This window comes from Pogona vitticeps, chromosome 3 (assembly GCF_051106095.1).
Source record: "Pogona vitticeps strain Pit_001003342236 chromosome 3, PviZW2.1, whole genome shotgun sequence".
Classification (NCBI taxonomy): Eukaryota; Metazoa; Chordata; class Lepidosauria; order Squamata; family Agamidae; genus Pogona; species Pogona vitticeps.
Window position 1 is genome coordinate 65040364 of NC_135785.1, and position 25544 is coordinate 65065907.

The window sequence follows — 25544 nt, forward strand, 5'->3', positions numbered from 1 at the left end:
GCCACAGATTAAATCATAAATCTGCTCATGGCAAAGTTAATTCTTCTCCCTGATGCAGTGGCTAATAAATGCTCCTCTGTGTCAACTTTATTCTGAAATGATGGTTTTTTCCCTCCCTTCTGGGAAATAATAAACCCCTGTGTTCCCCCACTCATACAGCCACTGTGACCTCATTTACTAGACTACCCATTGACCTTTTACTATAGCTCAGCCAAACCGATCAAAGGAGCACACACACACACAATAAAACTGGAAAAATTAATTCTCCGTGCAAAGCCCCTGGAAATACTCTTCTGATAATACTGCAATTTTATTATCTCATTGACTGTTACTTTCTTACCTTAAAAAAAAAAAAGGTCACAAAACTGAGTGTTTTCAGATGAGTCTCTCAGATGCTTTAGTTAAGAACCACCTTGTTTGTTAAATGTAATTTATGGTAAAATCACACCATACCAATGCCCCGCACCCATCCATTCATGCATATGCATATACATATGTATCTGTATGATTGGACATAGTTTTCTACATATAAGTAAGTGGTGATCTCATCTAAAGTGTGATTCATCATTCAACACCTACTTCAGAGAGAACGCAGTGGGGCAAAGCATCACAAACGAAAGAACCCACAGAATTACTTTAAGGTGAGTCATGTATTTGTCAGTCCTAGTGGACTTCACTATACAATACATGAAAGGGAACAAACAATCCTAGTACAATTCTTTTTCACAGAGTTGTTTTCCTACATTTGTTGTAGACTTAGGTTTCACCATCTTGTTGAAAATTCAGATGTACTGAACAAAGGTACTATCCTTTAGAGGGGCTTTTTTCACGTGGGGTCAATTAGGATGCCCAGAGAAATGGAGAAAATACATATTGTTTTTCTGTGTTCTATAAGCAAAGAGGTGCACATCAGCAATTTTTATCCACTAGGGAGACCAGACTGAGTGATTTCCCATCAACAGTTATTTAAGCTGAACACCAGCACCCATTATCTTTAAGATATTTAGATTTCAGCTCTAACATAAAGCACTCCTTTACTGTAAATGCAATGTGAACGTTTTAGGGTCTCCAGCTTATAAACTGGAAACTGCATTGCTTTGCAACTCAGTTTCAAGAAACTTCACATTAACTGTAGAGTACTACTTGTATTTTCCCCTGGAAAGAACAGATAACTTCAAGAGCTCGGGTGACATAAGGTGAGGATGATGTGATACTCTGGTGACATTCCTATAATGGGAAGAAGAGAATGCTTTCCGGATATAACCATAATTAGAGTATATTCATTGCTAGAAGATAAAATGATGGTCAAACTATTATCTGGGGAGCTTAATATAGACTTGTAGGATGGACCCTCTTTTGCGTGCATACTGCAAGGCAATGCCATTTGAGTTATGTCATGAGTTATGTCACATTTTCTGTTTCAACCTGAAATAGCATTTTCTACACTTTTGAATTCTACGATCGTATAAACTAGATTTTTTTCTACCAATTAATTCTGTACTTGAGGAAGCTTCAGTATCAGCCCGACTCATTAAATTATCAATATAAATTATCATGACCTTAATCTCTCCCATAGTTTTTCCTCCATGTTAGTTTAACAGAAGAAGAAGAAGAAGAAGAAGAAGAAGAAGAAGAAGAAGAAGAAGAAGAAGAAGAAGAAGCTGTCAAGTCAGTTCTAGCTTATGGTGACCTGACAGCCTTTCCTAGGTATAAAGTACTCAGAAATGATTCAGCAATTTCTCCTTCTGATGGCACTCTGGGACCATGCAGAGATGCCAAGCTCCATGGAGGTGGCATGGCATTTAACCCTATCAACTGCAAACTGTCTGAGTAATCTATTTGGTTCCTCTCTTGGGAGACCTAAAGGGTTTCACATTCAGAACCCCATGGTTTCACAACCAGATGCTCCAATTCACTGAGCTATACCAGGTCTGCATGATATATAGGTAGATAGGTTTGATATGTATTTGCAGATCTGGTGGTCTAGTAGGGAGATGATATATGTGTATGGATACACACTAGAGATTTGGTCAGATATATTAAACGTATCAAATCCTGATCATATTTGTGCTTTACCACTCCAACTGCAAAATATTCTGGGCCTTTCTTGGATGATCATCTGCCAAAGCACCTGAGCCACTGATGAATCTTGCTCTGGCAAGACCTTTGTGACTTTTATTTTACCTTTATTTTACTATTGTTTGTGACAGATTAGTATAGAGCAAAATAATTAGAAAATCAATCACACAGAGTACTGTTGCTTAAATACTTCTGTCCTTTGATGGAGTTCCTACTTCACTCTAGCTGTTTATCTGGGAGTATTTTCTGCAACCTTATTTGTATTTTTCATTAATAGTTAGTTAAACATTGCACTTCTGCTCATTGAAGATATTTTATAATTAAAGTGCAGAAAGACAACCTCATCAGCATTCCCTCCACTCTGCCAGGCTCCCTGTCATATGCAACCAGTCTTGCAACCACTGGGAAAACTGGTAGACAGTGAGAAGTGTGGAAGAATTGGGGGAACGATTGTCCTTCTGCTCTGTGTTTGCTGAACAGGACACTGACTGTTGTGTTTTGCAGGCTGAATGTAATATATGCCGTCAGAGGCAGACACTGCTTGCTGAGTACAGATGGGGACAAATTAAAAAAAACAAATCACCTTACTCATTCAAAAGTTGCTAATTTATCTATTCATATTTATATGAATCAATGCCCCAAATACAAATGAATGCATTTTTAGTGATTTTCGATTCTTTGATTTGTCAGGCCATGAAATGGGCCCTTAGGCACCTAGAGACACCAAAATTGCAGAGAATAGTTTGATAAATAATGGTCTGAGCTATGCACCTACAAAGAGTGGCCCAGAGGAAAGTTCCCCTCAGGCACCTAGAGACACCAAAATCACACAGAAGCTTCCCCTGGCTCCAGTCTATGCTTCCTCCAAGTTTAGTGAAGATTGGGTTTCCCTAAGCCAGCTGCTAAAGGGCACTTTCCCGTGGGGAACCAATTTCATGGGTGTATAACTCAGATGTCTGAAACCCAGTCTTCACCAAACCTGGAGGAATTGTAGAGGAGAATCAGAGAAAGCTTTCTTGGGATTTTAGTGTCTTTAGGTGCCTGGGGGAATTTTTCTGGAGGGGGTGCTCTTTGTAAGGCTTGTAGGGGGAAGGAGGGTCAGGGGAAGCTTTCCTGCAAATGTGGTTTCCCTAGGAGCTTGGAGAGGCATTCTATAGGATTTGAAAGACAAAAATTAATCAATGAATTGAGTCATTGATTCTTCCCAATTTTTTTTGTAAATTTGTAATTTGTGATTCACTGACCTTGATGGATCATGAATCAAAGTGAATCACCATTTTTCTGACTCGTGCCCATCTCTGCTGAGTTCACTAGAGCCAACTGCTAGGTAAATGCACCTCGGATTTCAGTTGAAATTACATTTTGTGTGATGCGCTGCTGGCCCTCTTACCCTGTGTGTGTGTACGTGTGCACGCACACACACATGCACAGTCATTATGACATCCTGCACTGCAAAATTTACCACTGTACCAAACTGCAAGTATTTATTTATTTATTTATTTATTTATTGGACTTATATACCGCCCCATAGCGCTACAAGCACTCTCCGGGCGGTTTACAATTTTTAATTATACAGGCTACACATTGCCCCCCCAGCAAGCTGGGTACTCATTTTACCGACCTCGGAAGGATGGAAGGCTGAGTCAACCTTGAGCCGGCTACCTGGGATTTGAACCCCAGGTCGTGAGCACAGCTTTAGCTGCAGTACAGCGTTTTAACCACTGCGCCACGAGGCTCTTATCCCTCACTATCTTCCTCCTCTTTTAAGAAAAAAAATACAATGTTTATGGAAATATCTGCGCAGGGAAAATCTACAAATTGAGTTCCCTTCCAGCAGAAGCTAAGAATGAAGCCACAGTGTGTGCTACACACCAGTCCCTTGAAACCTGAGATAATTTGTTCTCCAACTGTTCTAAAGGTAATTAAGAAGTATTGCGTGCTCCTCAATTAATGATTCCTCATTCAACTGGGGGATCTTAGATACTAATTTGTCTTCATCAGGATAGAGGATTATGAAGGGGGGCTAATCCTCTAAACAATTCAATGAAGAAGAAATAGGAAATTTTAATCAAACAAAAGAGATCTAAATGCTACAAGAAGACATATTCATCATGAGTTCAGAATCTGTTTGTTCACATGCCATTATGCAGATCACATAAAACAGAATGATGACAATCCAGGAAGACTTCATTAACTGGAGAGAGTGAAAGGTGTGAGTGATCAAAATCTAGAAGTAGAGTTCTGGAAATGATGATCACTCTTCCAACAAGGGTAGCCTCATTTAACTCAAGAGACAGTTCTGAATGTTACACTGTGAACTCATCCTTTCTTTTTTAATAGCTGGAGAGCCTAAAAGTTTGCATGTTCATACATTCTGGGTCAATTCATATAAAATGAGATACTTGAGCACTACTGAACAGAGCAAGTACAGACTGAGAGTTGAAATCTTTTTCTGAGTGGTTGCAGTGTGTGGAACAACATGCTTCCTTACATTCATCTCAGCCTGTCTTCTTGGCACTAGACAAACTCTTGAATACATCCAGGTGACATCTAAACCAGTTCTTATTTTTGTTTTTTTTTTTTGCAAACTGGGCTCTCTTGACAGATAAAGGACAGAATCTTGAAATGACTCTTCGAAGGAAAAAAGTTTGAACTGCTTTGTATCTGTTGTCATGAATTTGCTACACAAATCACAAACCCTAGAAGGGGACAATTGGATAAAGCTATGGTCCTTTTTCGACAGACGAATGGAATATGAGTGGTAAAGAGGGCCAGGTAATTCTTGTGGCAGCTGGAACTAGAGATAAATAGGGAGAAAAACTAAGCTTTGAAGTTGTCCCAGAAGTGGGAAGTGAAAATAAGTTGAATCAATCTTAACCCTTCCCTGCCTTTGATTTTTATACTTCCTCTCTCTCTTAGTGTCCTTAACATCTGATTAAATTCATCCCTGTTGTTGTATGTTTAGCTTTGCTGGGACCACCATTTTTTAGAATAAACTTATTTTTCTCATTGAGAAAAGTGATGCCAGTTCCTTGCATTCATTTAAAAGTCAACATTTTCTTTCTTTGATTAATACATGTTCAGATGTTACAGGGTGATTCTTTATCTAGCTCAGTTCTACCCAGCTGAGAACAATTTAAATTTTTTAAAAAGCCATTCCAACCGCTCACAGTCTGTCTTGGTATCTCATAAAATTGCATATTTGCATTTGCTGTCATCCTAGACCAAAAGACCATCACAGCAAGCAGTGGCACCGAACACTTCTACTGCTCTTATCTGAAGCAATACCTGCTGTTTTGTCTTCCACGTTTGATGGGATCCCATGAGAAGCCTCTGCCACACTGCCTAATTTAAAAAAAGGGTAACACACTGGGTTCAGTGAGCTTTCTCAAGTAAAGGTGCATTGGATTGTATCCTACCAGTGGTTATCTGAAAGTGAGGCCCACTGTGTTCAGTAGGATTTACTCTCAAGTCAGTACTCATAGTTGTGCACTCTGAGGATAAAGTATTTTTGATGTGCAGCTGAATATTTCTGAATGCTTTCCACCCCCACCCCCACCTCACCAATATGGTGCAAAAATTTGATTTCAAAAAATGCTTTGTGTTGGAAGAAAGGAAGAAAAGGGGGGAAGGCACACACACGTTTCTACTTCTGCAATCTTCATTTTATATTACTTGTTCTGCATCATTTTTCTTACCTATTCTGCCTCAGCATTTTAATTCTAACAGTCTAATTATTAATTGCATTGCAAGACCTCCTGGCTTCTTGGTGTGATTAGATATGTGACCCATCACCCTGCCCACTTAGATTAACTATCACCGCTTTGGGCTGGTTTTCATAAGCTACATTTGTAAAATTTGACTGCAGTCAGAAGAGAGGCCTGTGTGTATTCCCACTGAAGTGTGTGCACTTTCAAACTATTGTACATTTCTGTAAACCATTTCTCACATCCTTGTATCAATCAATATGTTCACACACTGGAACTCCAGAGGGCAATGGGCTGACTTCCATGGACAGATATTTCCTTGAGGAACAGACACATCAGGAGGCGAGGCCATTTATCAATGAGTTCTAGCAGTTGTGACTTTAAGACAGCTTGGAAATGTTACATTTTAGACTTCAGACTACAACTCCAAGAATGCATCAGGAATCAACTTTTCAGTCTCAAAGGTAGTATCCTACTGAACAGACAACAGGGAAGTATTTTTTTTAGGGCTTCTTAGAAACATCTGGTTGGATTGTGGCTTAGTTGGAGAAATACCACTGAAATTGGGTGAATGCAGGAATGTTCTCCTGCCTCTCCTCCTCCTGGAAAATGGTGATCAGCATTGTCCACACAGATCCCTGTGCCATAGCCTCTCTCAATGAGCAAGATCTCCAGTTAGGGTAAAGGTAAAGGTTCCCCTTGATATTTAGTCCAGTTGTGTCCGACTCTAGGGCGCGGTAGAGCCAGCGTTTGTCCATAGACAGTTTCCATGGTCACGTGGCCAGCGCAACTAGACATGGAACACCGTTACCTTCCCACCAAGGTGGTACCTATTTATCTACTCGCATTTACATGCTTTCGAACTGCTAGGTTGGCAGGAATTCAGGTAGGCCGATGCAAAAGAGGACAGAGGTCCTCTACCTTTATAGATTACAAGATTACTGTGGTCAGTATGTTCGTAAACAGAATATACCAGGCAAGAGAGTCAAATTAACCAAATTCCCAATAAAAGACTTTAAGCAAGCAAGCAGAGACTTCAAAACTAGTCAGCTATGGAATGAACAAACCATTACCTAAGTAAAGAAGGAGTAGGCAGCACTTTAGTTGCATTTTAGGGAAGCCTTGCAGATTGCTTTGGGTTGATCTTGCCTCTGCCATTTAAAAGTAAAGTGTTTTTGTTGCTTTCTTTTGTATTGTTTCTTTGTTTTTGTTTTTTTAGTAACCAAAGGCATTTTGGGGGCAGCTCGGGGACATGAATTTATATGTAACCACTCTGTGTGATCAATTCCTGAGGGTGTAGGGGTCACAGCACTGCTACCACCACTGAATGACTACTGAGTTTGCACGTCCCATTGTAAATTAATGATACCTGTGCAAGCTCTCTGTGGTGCAAGAGGGTGGCAGAGGTGTTGTTTGGGGGTTTTTTTTGTTTTTTTTTCCCTATGGTTCCTAATAACATGCTCACTAACTTGATATAATACACCAATGTCCTAAAAAAAAAAAAAAAAAAAAAACTTTGAAGGCATGTCTTTTTGCTATTTTTCTGGTGGTTCTTCTACACCTTCCATTGAGTCCAGCTTAGATTTTATTCAGCTCTTTGGTAGTATGTCCAAAATACTTAGTCCAGACTGACACTTTTTTGAATTAATGATAAGGCCATGTCCTAAACACTTTCCGAATACCTCCTTAGGATTGCATCATGTTCTGCAACAGTTTTGTCATGTTTTAAGACATGATACTGAGAATCTATGACCCCTGACACATCACTAAATGTTACATCTTTCATTGAAATACTGAGGCAGGTGAGGCCAATCAAAATGACATCCTTTTGAACTTTCTTAGCTGATAAATGGCATGCGTTTGTTAATCAAAAGAGTTTGATTATGTGATAGAAAATTTCAAAGTTATAACCCAAGACCTACTTTGAGATAAATTATATTTCAGTGACTCCAAGACAGACTTTTAAACATCATAGTAGTCCAAGTTTATGCACCAACCACCGATGCTGAAGAGGCTGAAATTGACCAATTCAATGAAGACTTACAACACATTCTGGAACTGACACCAAAGAAAGATGTTCTTCTCATTCTAGGGGACTGGAATGCTAAAGTAGGGAGTCAAGAGATAAAAGAAACAACAGGTAAGTTTGGCCTTGGAGTTCAAAATGAAGCAAGGCAAAGGCCAATAGAGTTTTGTCAAGAGAACAAGCTGGTCATCACAAACACTCTTTTCCAACAACACAAGAGGCGACTCTACACATGGACATCACCAGATGGGCAATACCGAAATCAGGTTGATTATGTTCTCTGCAGCCAAAGATGGAGAAGCTCTATACAGTCAGCAAAAACAAGACCAGGAGCTGATTGCGGCTCTGATCATCAGCTTCTTATAGCAAAATTCAAGCTTAAACTGAAGAAAGTATGAAAAACCACTGGGCCAGTCACGTATAATCTAAACTAAATCCCTTATGAATACACAGTGGAAGTGAAGAACAGATTTAAGGAACTCAATTTGGTGGACAGAGTGCCTGAAAAACTATAGATAGAGGCCCATAAAATTGTACAAGAAGCAGCAACAAAAACCATCCCAAAGAAAAGGAAATGCAAGAAAGCAAAGTGGCTGTCCAACAAGGCCTTACAAATAGCAGAGAAGAGAAGGGAAACAAAATGCAAGGGAGATAGGGAAAGTTACAGAAAATTGAATGCAGATTTCCAAAGAATAGCAAGGAGAGACAAGAGGGCCTTCTTAACTGAACAGTGCAAAGAAATAGAGGAAAATAATATAAAGGGAAAAACAAGAGATATATTCAAGAAAATCAGAGATATTAAAGGAAAATTTTGTGCAAAGATGAACATGATAAAGGAAAAAATGGCAGGGACCTCACAGAAGCAGAAGACATGAAGAAGAGGTGGCAAGTATACCCACAGAAGAATTATTTCCCGGACAACCCAAATACTGTGGTTGCTGACTTGAGCCAGACATCCTGGAGAGTGAAGTCAAGGGGGCCTTAGAAAGCATGGCTAACAACAAGGCCAGTGGACTTGATGGCATTCCAGTTGAACTATTTGAAATCTTAAAAGATGACACTGTTAAAGTGCTACATTCAATATGCCAGCAAGTTTGGAAAACTCAGGAGTGGCCAGAGGATTGGAAAAGATCAATCTACATCCCAATCCCATAGAAGGGCAGTGCCAAAGAATGCTCCAACTACCGCACTATTGCACTTATTTCGCATGCTAACAAGGTTATGCTCAATATCCTACAAGGTAGGCTTCAGCAGTATGTGGACCAAGAACTACCAGAAGTACAAGCTGGATTTCAAAGGGGCAGAGGAACTAGAGACCAAATTGCTAACATGCACTGGATTATGGAGAAAGCCAGAGGGTTCCAGAAAAACATCTACCTCTGGTTCATTGACCATGCAAAAGCCTTTGTGTGGACCACAGCAAACTATGGCAAGTTCTTAAAGAAACAGGAGTGACTCACCACCATATCTATCTCCTGAGAAATTTATATGTGAGACAGGAAGCAACAGTTAGAACTGGATATGGAACATCTGATTGGTTCAAAATTGGGAAAAGAGTATGACAAGCCTGTACAGTATATTGTATCCCAGCTTATTTAACTTATATGCAGAATACATCATGTGAAAGGCAGGACTATAGGAATACCAAGCTGGAATTAAGATTGCCGGAAGAAATATCAACAACCCCAGATATGCGGATGATACCACCCAGATGGCAGAAAGTGAGGAGGAATTAAAGAACCTCTTAATGAGGGTGAAAGAGGAGAGCGCAAAAAATGGTCTAAAGCTCAACATAAAAAAACTAAGATCATGGCCACTGGTCCCATCACCTCCTGGCAAATAGAACGGGAAGATATGGAGACAGTGACAGATTTTACTTTCTTGAGCTCTATGATCACTGCAGATCTGGACAGCAGCCACAAAATTAAGAGACACCTGCTTCTTGGGAGGAAAGTGATAACAAACCTGGGCAGCATCTTAAAAAGCACAGACATCACCTTGCCGACAAAGGTCCGCATAGTCAAAGCTATGGTTTTTCCAGTAGCGATGTATGGAAGTGAGAGTTGGACCATAAAGAAGGCTGACTGCTGAAGAATTGATGCTTTTCAACTGTATTGCTGGAGGAAACTCTTGAGAGTCCCCTGAACTGCAAAGAGAACAAATCTACCCATTTTGAAGGAAATCAACCCTGAGTGCTCACTGGAAGGACAGATCCTGAAGCCGAGTTTCCAGTACTTTGGCCATCTCATGAGAAGACTCCCTGGAAAAGACTCTGTTGTTGGGAAAGTGTGAAGGCAAGTGGAGAAGGGGATGACAGAGGATGAGATGGATGGACAGTGTCACTGAAGCTACCAACATGAATTTCACCAATCTCTGGGAGGCAGTGGAAGACAGGAGGGCCTGGCGTTGGATGGACAGCAGTCAGAATCAGTGCAACAAGGCAAGTTCCTTGGTTCTTATGGATGGTGGCAATCTCTCCCATCATCTCCTCACCCATCAGGGGTTCTTTGCTTTATTTATTGTTGAGTAGTGGCAATGAAGTGGTTGTTGACATGCACAATCACTGCTTGCTGTGTGGCTGCTATAAGCAACCTCTTCTTGCCTTCTCTGAATAAGATTATGTCAGTTCTTCTACAAGTTGGAACTAATCCTGAGCTTAATGATCAAACTAGGCTTGATTTAGAGCTGTCATAAAACTGTCATGAGAAATTTGCATGTAGATGAAATGCACATGTAGAACAAATGAGAACCAATCATGAAAAATATCTGTAGAATGCTGTTAAACAGAGGCTTCAATCCTAATATTTGAAGCACCACTGTCCATTTCAAAATAGGTTGGTGGACTGTCAACAAATTAATTAACCATTTGATGTTTACATGGCTGTATGTTAAAAAGATGTTTCTAACTTTGTAGAAACCTGTGATTTAAAAGACAAAATGCTATATAGAGAATTTCCAAATGTGAAATTGCTACATTTCCAACATATGTAATATTTGTTAAAATACTAAGGAGCCTAGGCAATCTTATTTTTGTATTTCTGTGAGACACTAAAACCCAAACCATGGTTTGTATGTAGTTCGTTCGTTTGTTTAGTAGTTTAGTCGTGTCCGACTCTTCGTGACCCCATGGACCAGAACACACCAGGCCCTCCTATCTTCTACTGCCTCCCGGAGTTGTGTCAATTTCATGTTGGTTGTTTCGCAGACACTGTCCAGCCATCTCATCCTCGGTCGTCCCCTTCTCCTCTTGCCGTCACACTTTCCTAACATCAAGGTTTTTTCCAAGGAGTCTTCTCTTCTCATTAGATGGCCAAAGTACTGGAGCCTCAGCTTCAGGATCTCTCCTTCCAGTGAGCACTCAGGGTTGATTTCCTTTAGAATTGATAGGTTTGTTCTCCTTGCAGTCCAGGGGATTCTCAAGAGTCTCCTCCAGCACCACAATTCAAAGGCATCAATTCTTCGGCGGTCTGCTTTCTTTATGGTCCAGCTCTCGCTTCCATACATCAAGAAAGGAAAAACCATAGCTTTGACTATTCGGACTTTTGTTGGCAATGTGATGTCTCTGCTTTTTAAGATGCTGTCAAGATTTGTCATCGCTTTCCTCCTAAGAAGCAGGCGTCTTTTAATTTCGTGGCTGCTGTCTCCATCTGCAGTGATCATGGAGCCCAGGAAAATAAAATCTGTCACTGCCTCCATATCTTCCCCTTCTATTTCCCAGGAGGTGATGGGACCAGTGGCCATGATCTTAGTTTTTTGATGTTGTATGTAGTACTAAAAGTAAAACCAAACACTTGGCAGAATGAAGAAATGCTAAAAGGTGCTTCCTTTCCTATCTTTGTCTGTGAACTGGGCAGTGTAAAACTGACCTTATTCCCATGGTGTTTGGAAGTCCAGTGGGTGGGACAGAAGAATGCAGTTATCACTTTCTGTCTTCCCATTCACAGTTGTCTCTTACTGCCCATCTTTGGAACACCAAAGGCAAGGAACAGTCACTATAAGCAATGCCAATGTTTGTGAAATCCTTTTACTTGGTCCAAAGGGTATGCACCTAGGATGTAGATGGTTTCACCATCAATCTGATGACCCATTTGACTCCTCCTTGATGTCTTTAGAGTGATTGTCCATATGCACCGGAACACATCCAAGCTCAGTCTCTCAACCAATTGCACCACTAACCAGTCCCCCTAATCAAGGATGGGTAAACTGTGACCTTCCAGAACATGTTTGACAGCCATTCCCATGATCTCTAACCAATGACTTTGCTAGCTAGAGCTGATGGATTCAGGGGTGGGGGGAGAGGTTTCCCACCACTGTCCTGGTGCAACACATTAAAAGAAGATGGATTCTCAAAGAGCAAAAACATGCCCCACTACAAGGAGAAACAATCCTGGAAAGAAATAATCAAAAGAGGACTTCTAACATGTAAATTGGTCAGCTTTCAGGCACAATTTAAATGGAGATGTTGAACACAATGTACTTCATCTCCATCTTTGTAGTCAAGATGTTTCCTGACTACAAATCCCATCATCTTCATAATCTCTGGCTAACAATCAGGGTTTATTTAAACCCCTGGTTTAAATAATCACAGTGTTCCAGACACTTAGACAAGGATGAAAATATAATCTCAGATTTAAAATCGTTTAGCATTTCTCATTAGTCACCAGTATTAAGAATTAGTGTTCTATTCTGCCTGATGAAGATTATCTGAGCCAATGGAAAGTCTTTGCTGTGGAGGTGCCATTCCCAAGGTTGCTAAACTGTTGGCTTAATCTACAGTAGAGGGCAAACCCTCCTGGATTATGTCACATCTGCTTCTGAAGGGCATGACTGCCCACCGTTCTTCTTCTTTCTCATAGGTGCTAGAGAGCTTGCATAGAGCCTTTCCTTAGGCCAATTATAATGGCATGATGTAACCATTGTCCTATCTGAACTCTGTAACCTATCTGTATACTGTCCACTATCTGTGAGCTTGTAAGGTTAATAAAAGCACAGTCCTCCTGGGGGCAGGGCAGAATTCATTGGGAACCTATTCAGTGTTATTCTGCCTCTTCTACTAGTCGCCCACCAGGAACACTGCTGGCGGACATCCCTGTGTGTGTGGCTGACTTCTTTAACTTCTATCTCTTAAGAGACTATTTGCTATCCTAATTATCTGGTGATCATCACAAAGCCCATCAGCCTTCTCATTTCATGACTCCAACACTTTACCAATGAAAATTTTGTAATAAAATGTGCCATCGCTTTAGATTTTTTTAAAAAATTATTTTCCTTCAATAGTTCTCTGTACAAAGTGCCAGTGTACAAAGGATTTGCAGGAATCCAGTAATTCATGGAACCAAGGTCTCGATTTAATCCCTTGTGTTTCCTCCTTGCACCAGTTATGAATTTCTGGTCTCTATTTAATTATCTTCATGTCACCAATATTTACAATGTGCATAAAAAGGAGTCCTGGATAAGCATATTTTAACACATGCTTTCTGTGTGGTATCAGTATTCTTCCAAATACAGCACTAAATTTCCCACTGTGCTTGACTGGTGCAACAGACAACAGAGCTACGTCCTAGAAATAATGTAGCAGAACTTTACTGCTGTTGCCTAGTCAGTGAATGATTGGAACCCCACACACTTCTTATAAGGGACTCCTTTGCAATTCATGGGGAAGAAGATAATTTGGAATTCATCTATGCATTTCTAAATCTCTCCATCCTGTTTACAACCAAGAAGAAGTGGTAGCTGGGCAGGTTTGTGCATGTTATTTGCTTCATAGGAAATATGTCTGTGTCTAATAGTAAAGTGGTGGTAAGAATGGAAAGAAATTGGTCAAGAGGAGAATACTAGCATCTAATTTGTGTATCTCTGATGCTACACATCTGAAATGGGATATTAGATTTGAAAAACATTTTTGCCACATCCTTGTATGACATTGCACAGCATCTTGCAAGGTCATCTCATACCAACAAATCAACATTCCACAAGGCAATTCTAAAATGGTCTACAGGGTACCCTCTTGTGCTCACTACTATTCACACTTGTTGAAAAACAGCCGTGACAATTGCTTTATGTTTGAGTGAAAAGTGGTTTACTCATGAAAACAGAAATAAGCCTCTGGGATTTTTCCTTGATTGGTGTCATTTTGTGAATGATACTCAGCACAAGATGGCATCCTGTAGACCATTTTAGAATTGTTGCTGCCACTGTTGTTGTCAGTATTCATTGCCATGTAAAGTTGGCATCCTTTTTCCTGGTGGCATTGTGGTCAGGATATTGTGCAGCAATATCTGGCCATTTCCTGGTGTTTTAAATCACCTATATAGAAGCACAATATCCCACATTCATTAACCAGAGGTCTTTTTAAAAGAAGTGGATTAAAGTATATGCATAAAGCCAACCTGTGGAAGAGCAGTAGGTCTGCATCTCTTGGACCGCCTCGGATGTTATGCTCCTCATCAGCTCCTATCTGTAACTGAGAAACACATAGCATATCATGCATTAGGAACTAAATTTGCAGGATTCCCAGTCACATGCATACTTTCACCATTACAGATGAGTGCATTCACAGAGAAAGTCTAATAGTCTGCGCAATGCCTTGCCTAGAGGACAACTGGCAGGGTGTACAATATCACAGTGGGGCCAAAAGGTGCGCTGCTTCCAAGCCACTGCCATCCAACACCCTGTTTTGGGCTAGGACAGGTGGGAACGTCTAGCTCTCTGGATTCTGATGAACTATGATTCCAATTATGCCTCATAATGGATCTGAATGGATGGTATTGATGGGTCCAAGAACATCTTGAAGGTCACAGGTTCCCCAACCTGTCCTTGGGATAATCTATGCATGCAGCACCCGTACTGCCTCAACCTGCAAGCTTGCTTCTTCAGAAACTGTTGCTCCCTGTCATCATTGCCCCAGCTTCCTTATAGTCTTTTTAGTGATGTCACAATAATGGTAGTCAATAACAATATGATAAGGTTGCCTACCCGGCTCAACTTGGCTTGTTTGTTTTTCTACTTCAAATAAACTTCCAAGCCAAATTGATTAATTAGCAACATCCACCAAATAGCCCCTCGGAAAGACTACTTGCTCCCTGCTTTCATTGCTAGACTCCTGTGGCTGTTTAGAATAGATACGTTTCATCTGTGCAGAGTGCTTCTCTTTATTATCCTCATTAAGATATAAAGATGCAATCCTAAGTGTGCCTAATTGAAAGTAAATTCCATAAACATTCCTGATGTTGTCATTGCCACCATTTGAGTTCTGTGTTCACTATGGATAACTTGCATTCTTGGGGACAAAAAAAAAGGAACCTCCCTGAAGAGTGGAAACATTGTGAATACACTCAGGCATTCCCCTGGGCAGTGGCATGCAGCCAGCAAATCTTTCACTTCCAGAAGCATTGCACTGGAACAGCAGCGAACCCACCCACATCATGGATGCTGACCCCCCTGAACAATGGTTGAAGTCATGGAAAAAAATCCTGCACACATCTCAAGCTCTGGCTACTTCTGGTCAAAAATAGGTGGATTGCTTTGATATTTTAATTGGTTTTCTATTTGCCAATGTTTTACGTGCATCCATGATTTTGAATTGTGCAATGCTCCGATATGAATAAAGAATGAGACCTGCATTCTGATAAATAACTGATAGTTCAGTTGCATGAGATCACATTGCAATATCTGAGATTTTCTTCTTTCTCTGCTAGATGAAAGGGTGTCAGGGGGAGAATAAGGTTTTTGCCCACCCATGGCACTGTGTTGTAGCAGTTCACACTATGCCCAGGAATTATATTAATTATATTTGCCTGTGCAAGTTCTTGAGATACTCTTGGTTGGCAGCAGGCATTCCACATCCGAAGAGAAAAGTACAGTTGATTGCCTATTGTTTTGACTTCATTTTAAACTGAATCACATGGACAGTGATTGAAACAGAGTGAAGTATTCCCAGATGCCCAAACTGATGGATTCATGTTAATTTACAATGTGGCCAGGCTGGGTTTTCCACCACTGATACTTATTGCTTTTAGTCTTCCTCTTCATATACTTAATCAGAATAAACATGTAAATGTTATGTTACAGCCTGCTTCTCTGAAGCTACAATGTGATAACAGGAGTGCATACCAATAAATGAACACTGAGAGCATGCCTAGATGGCATATAGCTTATTATTTGGATTGCTTTTGTTGCTGTTTGGTTCTAATCTAAGCACAGTATCCACATGTGTTTTGCCTTAGAGGGATCTATCCTGTCTCTTTTTAGAACTGTCCCATTGCTTTTTGGCACAGTGGTAGGGCTACAGGGTTTTTTCCATATGATTCGGGGAACTCTTAATTAGCTTGTTCTGCAGCCCATATTAATGGTTAGGTGAAGGTTCCCCTTGACATTTAGTCCAGTCGTATCCAACTCTAGGGCTCATCCCCGTTTCCAAGCCATAGAGCCAGCATTTGTCTGAAGACATTTTCCACGGTCACGTGACCCGTGCGACTAGACACAGAACACCGTTACCTTCCCACCGAGGTGGTGCCTATTTATCTACTTGTATTTTTACATGATTTCAAATTGCTAGGTTGGCAGGAGCAGGGACAAGCAATGGGAGCTCACTCCATCACATGGATTTGATCTTATGACTGCCGGTCTTCTGACCTTGCAGCACACAAAGTCTTCTGCGATTTAACCCATGGCGCCACCACGCCCCCTTATAAATGGTTAGCTGCACCAAAACAGAGCTGCAGCAGTGTTATGTGAGATGAAAACCCTGTGATATATTTGGTGGGTTGTGGCATTGAAAAGGATGATGGAGACACACACACCCTGCTCTTTTCAACTATTTTCTACCCTTATAATTTTTAAAAATATGTTTTTCCTATTGATGCAGTGCTATTCTTGATAAACAAGATAAATTGGCGGTATTGTTTACCATGCTAGGTAGATGCATTGCTGTTTCGCTGTGTCACTTGCTTTATTTAACAACAACAAAAGGAAATGAACCATGACCTGCTGAATGACAGCCATGAGAAAAGGCAAGAAAGAGGGTGGAAAGAGGAATGTCAATAACTGAAAGGGAGACAAATTGAAGTAATCCAAAGATCTGTCTGGACCCTTCCCATGAAAGAAAAATGAACATCAGTGTGAACAGAAGTACTGCCCGAGTGAGAGATAAAATAGATCACACTCAAGATCAGAACTTTTTAAGCGCCAACCGGATTGCTCCAAATTCCCAATGTGGATGTGTTCTGAATCTCCCATATTTATCCCTGAAGTAGATTGAAATCCATTACTCTTATAAACCCTTTCTTCAGAAAACCACCTCTCTATCCATATTGCAGCAGTATTAAAAGTCAAATGCACCAAAACAGATTTCCTCTTATTGGTGTGTTTTATTATTTTTATTTTTTATTATTTCTAGCTCCAAGAGAAAACCACCACTGTTCAGTTTCTCAGGCACTTTGCCATTGTGTCTCCAAAGCCTCCAGCTGCAAGATGAGATGTGAGGGAAACCACAGACTTTTCCTGTTTGTAAGCTCCTGATAGCTGTCCCAGATAAATCACTACAAATTAACTTTAAGGCATAGCACTGGGACTGACTAATCTTAGGACAAATAATATTTCTCTCATAATGAAGGCAAGCTGAGAAAGCATTGTATTGTAAGGAAAGTGACAGTTCTGCCAAACCTCGACAGAACTTGCAAGAGTTAGACTCATGTGAGATTATTGTACACAGTGCTGACTAAGAAAAAGAAAGGACAGAATTGGGTTATTGTGCTGCAGCTATATAAACATGTGCAGGAGAGAATCATGTGGAGCTGTGACATGCACACCTTTTATACCACCCAGAACTCCCATCTGCTTGAAGTGGTGCTTTTGAGGCAAGAAATACAAGAGTCACTTCTGCTGAAGGCTGTATTAAATCTCTTTTGTTCAGGAACACATAGATTATTTTTAGAGAGTTTTATTTTGAAGTAGCATTATATTTTTCAAATAAAGTTGTCAAATGAAGTTCAAGGAGAAGAACAACACACATAATGACACAACAAGGTCGATGAGGTTGTAATCTTACACACAAAGACTGACCTGAGAGTAAGTGCCATCAAATTCAGTGGCACTTGACGTCTGAGCAGAATACACGGCACAGAAATAAGCAAATTACAATCATTAACATATGTTGCATATGAATGTGGGATGACTAGAACAACTGAAAGAGAAACTCAACAATTACTGAGAAATTACACACAGGTATCTGTTTGAAATTTCCCACACATGAGGTAAATGGAAGTCATGAGGCATTACAGATTTTTTTAAAGAAAGGATGTATTTATTTTTAAATAACGGGGTTTATTATCTATTATTTTCCAAATTGTATTTGTCCTTGTTCAGAAGGCTTCCATTTGTCATCCAAGCCAGCAAGGTAGCAGTTCCAGACGGGTATGTAATAATCACATAAACCACAAGGATTGTAAGTAAAACAGGGCACCGCTTTATTGGTAACTTCTGCTATTAGTATTGCTATTAGTACACAAGAGCCTTGTGGCGCAGTGGTTAATTTGCTGTACTGCAGCCAAAACTGTGCTCACAACCTGGGGTTCAATCCCAGGTAGCCGGATCAAGGTTAACTCAGCCTTCTATCTTTCCGAGGTCAGTAAAATGAGTACCCAACTTGCTGGGGGGGGGGGCAATGTGTAGCCTGCATAATTAACTTGTAAACCACCCAGAGAGTGTTTGAAGCACTATGGGGTGGTATATAAGCAGCATGCTTTTTTGCTTTGCTTTTGGTGCTAGCATGGAGGACAGCTGAACATCAGCCAGTCCATCTGCTGACGTTGCTGTAACCAAGGTAAATAGAAAATGGGGTTAACCATGTTAGCATCCGCCACTGTGTGGCCCTTTCCAGTACCTTTAAGATGGAGTGTAATATAGCTAGGCTTCAACTGGAAATATAAAGAACAAAAGGAGAAACAAGATGACATTATTAAGATACTCTACCCAGCCACAAGGACAGGGGATCACTACAAACAAAAGACCAGCTAATGACACCCATCAACCACAGGAACAGATAATCTCTTCTCCTTAGCACAACAATACACCCACAACAATACACACTAATCACTCATCTACAGAAAAAGACAAAAGCCTATCCCACAGCCATAAATACTGCACTCCCAAAGCCAACTACACCAGAGCACAGAGTGCTGTCCTCTGAAGGTGCCAGCCACAGAGACTGGCGAAACTTTAGGAAGAACAAACCTTCAGAACACAGCCAAAAAGCCCGAAAAACCCACAACAACCATTTCCATTTATTGTTGGAGGCTTTAAATATATTTTTAAAGGTTCTCACAATATGAAGAGGGAAATGTGCTACTTTTTTGTCTTTTCCAAGAATGAAAAACTACACGATGCCATTCTTGAACATCTACAAGGTTAAATGGAAGGACAAAAGAGAAGAAAGCTTATTTCTCATATATTTTGCTCCATGACATCCCCAGGTTGATTTGTCTTTCATTGTCTTCGTCTTTACTGAGGTTCTGGTCATGAAAGTGTTCAGCTTTCAGGAGGCATAAAAAAGAGGCAGTGAAAAGGGAGGGCTCGAGCAGTGACATTTTGTTAAAGAGCAGAGTAATCCACTCTGTAATCGTGAGGCCTGTCAGATTGAAGAATTGAAGGGGAAAATTAGTAAGGCATTAAAATGCTTGATTCTGTCCAGAGATGTTCTCTTAAGTAAGCCATGCAAACTAATGGCTTTGTCCATCCAAGGAACAGAGAGAAGGTAGCACTAAAATGGCAATGACACCGAGCGAGGTCAGAAGAGGGGAAAGTGATGAGAGCAAATATGTCAGGTGGGTGAATCAGAGATGGTCATTAATAGCAGCAGAGGAGACAAAAGGTAGCTTCAGATAAGATTTAGTGGTCTAGTCAGATCCTGTTTTCTGTGAGTACTGGAAGCGCAGGACAGCAGCAGGGGGTGTAGCTGCAGTGAAGGAGGGAGCAGTGTGGGTGGGTAAAATATTTCCCGCCTCAAGGTAGTGGTTATTCTTTTTTACAAGGTAACACCTTACACCCTGCCACAGTAAAAGACTGTACAGATCGGTACAAGTACAAAAGCAGAAGGCTGTGCCCAGTCAACTGCTACAACTATTGTTTGTTTTGGTTTTGAAAAGCTGCTTCCTGTAACTAGGCATCTGCAATTCCTGCTTCAAAGCAAATAACGGCAAATAGAAAGGAATGAATTTATGATGAGAGGAGCTGGGGGAGGGGGAGCAGAGATGTGTGCCTAAACAGAGAAACTTAACAGAAAATATATTCCCAAGCCTTGAGGAGCAAAACAGCTAGAAGACAAAGACCTTTAATGCAAGAGCCACATTTTGCCCATAGCTGTAATAACAGATTACCGGTATATTAAACTCTGGTTGTTAACACTTACTTGTATGGCAATAATAAGAGGAAGACATGGATAAGAAACTCAGGTGGTTACTATCCATATGTAGATTTCAGGAAGGTTTTGTGATGCTTGAGTCCTTAAAAAAAAGAATAAGGCTCTGCACTGACTTTCAGGAAGTGCATAAATACCAACATAATGAGCACGTATTTATGCATTTCAGGGGTGAGCACAAGGCACAACAAAGAATACAAAGGACAGAATAGCATGCTCTTGGATCCCTTAGGTTATAGCTAGCATTCAGGTCCCCACAATAAGAAATGGGAAAAGAGGAAAAAGCTAAGGAAGAGGCTCCATGGGTGGCAAAGGTGAAGAAAATTATACTCTTAAAAACTAACCTTCCTTGCCTTTCCTGCTACAAAGTCATTGGTTCAATCATCAATTCAATCAATGGTCACAGCAGCAATAATTGCAGATTGGTGGGGCAAATGTTGGGGGGGGGAGGAAATGGAAACAGCTCTGTCCTTCGAAGAAGGAATCAAAGAGGATAGGGCCCATTGTCTTTTTAAAGTCCTTCTCCAACTTGCTCTTCTGTGGCTTGGCATTGGGGCTTTCTCCTTGTAATGAGAACAAAATCAGTTGGAAGATAAACAAGGGGGAGGAGAGTGCCCAACTCCACAGACTACTGCTAGTTTGAGTTTTTCCATTCAAAGGGATGGGTTTTTCTTTGTTTTTGACAGAGAACCAAAAGCATACAAATGCCATCAAAGACCCACACAAATTGTGTCTCAATCTGTGTGCCTTTATTAGGGCACAGTGTCACAGTCCAAGATATCCCAGGCAGCGTCTTACCAGGGGCAAAGTGCACTAAGACACAGTCCACCACACAGTGTATCCAAAGACCAAATTTAGCCCAAGAATACTCACTGCACAGTTGATTGTGACCAAAAAGAGGTGGGAGGACAAAGCCGGAACAAGGCAGCAAGATGCAGGAGAGCAAGGGTAGGGACTCAGGAGTAGCAAGGCACTAGGAACATTAAGCACAGCCAAAGACCTTTGCAGCTGATGCAAATTCTGGGAGGTAGAACCACTCCTGTTTCAAATAGGCCCTCCCTCCAGGTTTCCAGGTGAGCCTCGTAAGTGGCCCAGCAGCTGCTGCACAGGTCAAGACCTGAGCTACAAACACCAGGCCATTCCTGGGTCAGTCAGTCAGGCTGGCCCTGATCCAGCAGCTGCAGGGGTGGTATGGGCTGGATCCTGACACACAGATCAGTTAAAACCACTTATATCTGCAGCACTATAGTTTAGAAATGGGAATACATTAGGAAAAGTTCAGAACAACTTTTTATTCTTCCATTATTCTTTTTTTTTTAAAGGTGGTGCATGCTAGTGAGAATGAAACAAAGTTAAAGTTTGCAACATTATGCACAGTGATCTGGAAGGACTGACGTCCACTGGATTTGTTTCCAAATTGGTGTGCTTTGAATTGCAGCCAGGCTTATTCCTATATGTATTTTCTCTGAGAAGCAACAGCCACAGGAACTAAAATGAACCGAAGGCATGGTCATATGTGTGATTAATCCAAAATAAATCTCATTGTTAAAAAATGTCGATATGATTACAAACTTATTTTGGGGGGGCGGTCACATTGACAGATAATGTGGGAAGTGCTCCAGGATTGGGATGGTCAAAATCACTTTGTTTACCATTGACTATATGATGTACAAGTCCAATACAAATCAGCTTGACTTTTTCCCCTCCTCATTTGTACTTTTTTGCACTCTCCCTGGGGCTTCTACTCTCCCCCCCCCCATAAGATGATTTGCATCAGGAAGGAAATTGACCATCAGCCCTTGTTTACAAAGGCAGCTGATAGAAGTCCATTTGCTTTAACTGACTGACAGGCATTAGAGAGAAGGAAATGGCAGGCAGCCCTCTTCTGCAGATTGTTAAGGTAGTTCTACAGTAGCTGTGCCTTCTGCAAATTTGGATAGCTACAGTTGAGCTGTCTTAAGAAGATGCAAAGAAGGACTTATTGCCAGTTTTCTTCCCTCTGACTCCTCAATGGTTAGCTGAAGCAAGTTTGCCCAAGGGAAACCCAGGTGCAGCTTCATAGTAAACCATTTGCACCCTCAGTTATATAGCAGTAGCCATCAAAAAGGCTCTCTTTCTGTGCTGCTGGGCTGGAAATAGGATAGGGAGAAAAGCCCACACTGCAATTTCTTCATAGGCCAGTGTCAACTCTTCAGAAACTGATTCTGCTGGTGTAGGTAAAAGATTCATAACATAAGCTTCGTCTGTGAGGCTCAGAGTTTCTCATATAACTCAAATTGCTAATGGAAACAACATTAGAGCAGCAGCTCCCACACGCCATCTGAGTGCAGGCATCTGTGTTTTCTCCCAAGCCACCACATCCAGGATGGGCTCCAATGCTGAGATTCACAACATGGAAGGTAGAATTCTTGTATGCAACCCACAGTAGTGTTCCTCCACATGACTATGCCTTTGTTATGCATCAAAACAAAAATGATGCATCAAAATCATTCCTGTTGGCATCCTACAGATCTGTTCTTTCTCCTGTGAAGACTGAAATTGCAGCTTATTGTTCCTATAAGAAAACACCAGCTTTTCTTCTTCCAATCAATTTTCTGAAAGTTACAATACGAATTTCTTTTCTGGGTGTTTAAGTAGTGTTTGAAATCTTCAAAGCAATTTGCAATTTTACTACATTCATCTTCTCAATATGAAGCTCTGAGAAAAAGAAAGCCATACAAAATCATCAGGTCACTGTTCTATCTGCTTCTCGTTAAAGTCTGGAAAATAATGACTCGTTCTTCAGATGTTGGTTGTGGTGGATGAAGTAACATGGCAAATTGATTTGCTGACCTTTTGTATGGACCATTTGCCCCACGGTGTTGCATCTGTCAACATGGCATAGTTATCTATGTAGACATGATGCTCAGTGCAAAGATCATCCAGTTTACTTTGCTGATTTTTTTTCCTTCCCAGTGCTTAGCAGGGGAAGCATGTTCCTGTATCATATCCATGATGGTTTGATCATGTTTCCTACTAATTTTATGCTCTCTAAAACATTTATTCAGCAAATGTTATGACTAACATTTCTTGTGCCAATTTTCCTTTAAGAAACCCAGTGTGGTATAGGGGATAAAGCAACAAATGAGGACAAGTGACCTGAGTTCAAATTCATGCTCAGCAATGGAAACTCTCACTGGGACAGGTGGAACTGGCAAAAACCATTCCTTAAATATCTCGCTTACTTGTCCGACCCCATTAGGTTCAATATAAAGCAGATCTGATTTGATGACACATAACAACAACAATATGCCGCTTTTAGCTTCCATGAACTGCAATTCACTTTTTCACATCAGGGACACTTCTAGTGTAAGTAGTAACTAGTAGAAAATAAAGCACCTGTCTGAGACTGAACACATTTTGATATATGTCCAGATTCCATTACTAGATAACTATTAAGAACACCCACTAATGAGATCCCTGAAGAAAACTTCTCACAGTGCTCACAATGACTCTGAAACTTGGATAGAACAAACTTACTATATTATTTTAAATTAAACATCCCTATGTAACAAGGTAGCCAGTGTGGTCTAGTGGATAGAGTGATGAACTGGGACTCTGGAGACCAGGGTCCAACTCCTTCTTTGGCCATAGAAATTCACTGGTGGAATAGAGCCGGTAAAACTACACCTTAAATATCTCACTTATTTTGAAAGCTCTGTTAGGGTTACTATAATTCAGTTCCAACTTGGCGACACATAACTAACTATGTAACAATGGCAGAGTCATGGGGAGGAAGCATAATCAAAGAGTTAAACTGCTTGGTAGCTAAAATGTTAAGAACAGCAAGGGCATGAATTAGTGATCAATATGGCAGAGGACACAACCTTCCCTAGCCCAATTCAGCAGTTCCCACACTTATGATGGCATAGTGTCACCAGCCCAAGATTTGACTGGAGAAGACTGTTTTCATTCTTTGTTTTTAGGTATTTTATTAATTTATTTGCAAATAAGCAATAAGCATGAGAAATAATCTCAGTTCTTCTCGAGCGCATTATATAGCAATACACTCAAAATGGAAATAAAACTATGGGTCAGGAAAATTGGTATCTCTTAAATATCGACTTATTTGGATTTGCATCTAGGCTGGATTATAGAACCATATATGACTTTCTGACATACTGAAGAGAGATTCCATATGGGTCATAGGAGGGGAGGGTGAGTTCTGATAATGTGCAGTTCTCAAGCCCAGCTGGCTCATCTACTGCAACTTCCCCTCTTCTTTTTAAAAATTATATATTTTATTGATTTTCATAGAAGTAACAATCACAAAAGGGTACATAATGATATAAGAAGGCACCAGTAAGGGTGCAACTATAGCAACAGAGGTAATAAAGATTCAGGAGGTAGAGAAAATTAGGAATATACTGGAGCAGCAGTGAAATTACATAAGGATTATAGAAGGAGAGCCAACACATCAAATTTAGCAATATGTTAGTAGTTGAGTACTGGTTGCCACAAGCAATGAAGGGATACCAGTTCTCAATAAAATTGTCTGTATATGCTTGCCCAGTGGAGACAAGAATTTATTTTGTGAGCGTGCTCATTATAGCAAAATTCAATAGCCTTTGATATCATCCGTTCATACCTGGGAGATCGTGACTTCTTCCATGTAAAGGTATTTCTAGCATTGCATTGACCCTGTATGCAAAGCATACAGTCTTTTCTGTAGAAAAAACAATCAAGGTTGTCCTTTAAAAAGTTAAGTAAAGCTGCACAGTTTAGATCTGTGTGCACAGAACTGTAAAACAGTCTGCAAAATGTGTCCAAATAAAACTGTATACAATTGAAAACGGGCACAACCATACTTGGACAACGTCTTGCAATAAATGTATACAATAGGAAATACATACAGAAAAACATCATACACAGTTAAATGGGCAAAAATTTGCTGGTTTTCTTGTTGAATTCAGGGACATCATGCAGTTTGATGTGAGATGAATACTGAATGCCAATATCATTGGGAAAATTAGAAGTCACATGAAAGCTCCGGATTTGTACATCCCTAATGAGAAGAGAAAAGGACGGGATTTTGTCTGTCTTCGGCCATATTGTTTCATCACAATTTTAGCTGAATTACTATACGCGGGATCTCATTCTGTGTCAGGTATGTCCATAAATAGTTAGGATGCAAAGAATTCTTGCCAAATTGCTTGTTGTTCACAAGACAAGTTGTCCTGACACTCTGAGGCAACAGAGCAATCATAATACATCTGATTGATTTTGTCAAAAAGACACAAGCAACATATCCAGTGCTTCTGGTTCTTCAAAGCAACAA